Raw genomic sequence first — 921 nt, 5'->3', positions numbered from 1 at the left:
CCCGCGCCCGGCTCCAGGGGAGACCAAGCCCAGGTAACGAGAGACCAGTGCAGCCTCCTGCCTGAGCAGGGCCCCCTGTGACCTCTGACCCCGCCGCAGGTGCCCAGCGCAGCCCCTCTCCCTCCTGGGCCAGGGCCCACCGGGGGGCGGATAGGAGTGGCCCCAGGGTCCCAGGTCCTTGCAACTCCTTCTGCCAGCTTCTCCCCCCGACCCCGTCCTTCATCCCAAAACCTCGTCTCTCACCCCGACTCCCGTCTCTCACCCCAAACCCGTCTCTCACCGGGACCCCGTCTCTCACCGGGACTTGTCTCCCCGTGGACTCGGCTGCAAGTGGCAAACTGCTCCTGCACCGGAAGTTGCTGCGGTTTTCCGGGTGGGCGAACACCCCAGTTGCCAAAAAACGGTCTTCATCTAATGTCTAGCACCCACGTGACTTCCGTGTCCTTCGTGAACAAAACTGCGGAGCAAACCACCGGAACTTGGGGGCGCCGAGGGCCCCCTCCGGAGCTGCTTGGCTGAGCAGCGGCCGGGCCCCCGGAGGATCAGGGTTCCACTCAATGAACCAGAACCCGCAGGTGGGGTCGGGACAGGGGAGGGGCTGAGGCAGGAGGTACCTGGGGAGATTGCACTCTAAGGAGGCATTGGGGCTGGCAGGGGCATGATGCGGGAGGGTTGGGGGGTCCTAGGCCTCGGGAGGGGTGCCAGGGCCCTGAGCCAAGCTGCTCCAGCCACGGCTGTGCCGGCCAGAGACCCAGGGGAAGGGCAGCAGGAGGGGGTCAGGGAGGGACTTGGAGGGAAGGGCAGCAGGAGGGGGGTGTCGGGGAGGGAGGTCAGACCAGCATGGAGGCAGGGGGAGCGGGCCGAGGGGCAGCTACAGAGCTGGGTGCCCTGAGGCGGGGGGGGGGGGTATTGGGGGGGGAG

This window comes from Myotis davidii, unplaced genomic scaffold, assembly GCF_000327345.1.
Source record: "Myotis davidii unplaced genomic scaffold, ASM32734v1 scaffold1250, whole genome shotgun sequence".
In the NCBI taxonomy this organism is placed as follows: domain Eukaryota; kingdom Metazoa; phylum Chordata; class Mammalia; order Chiroptera; family Vespertilionidae; genus Myotis; species Myotis davidii.
The sequence above is the reverse complement of the archived record's forward strand: the minus strand, read 5'-3'. Positions refer to the sequence as shown.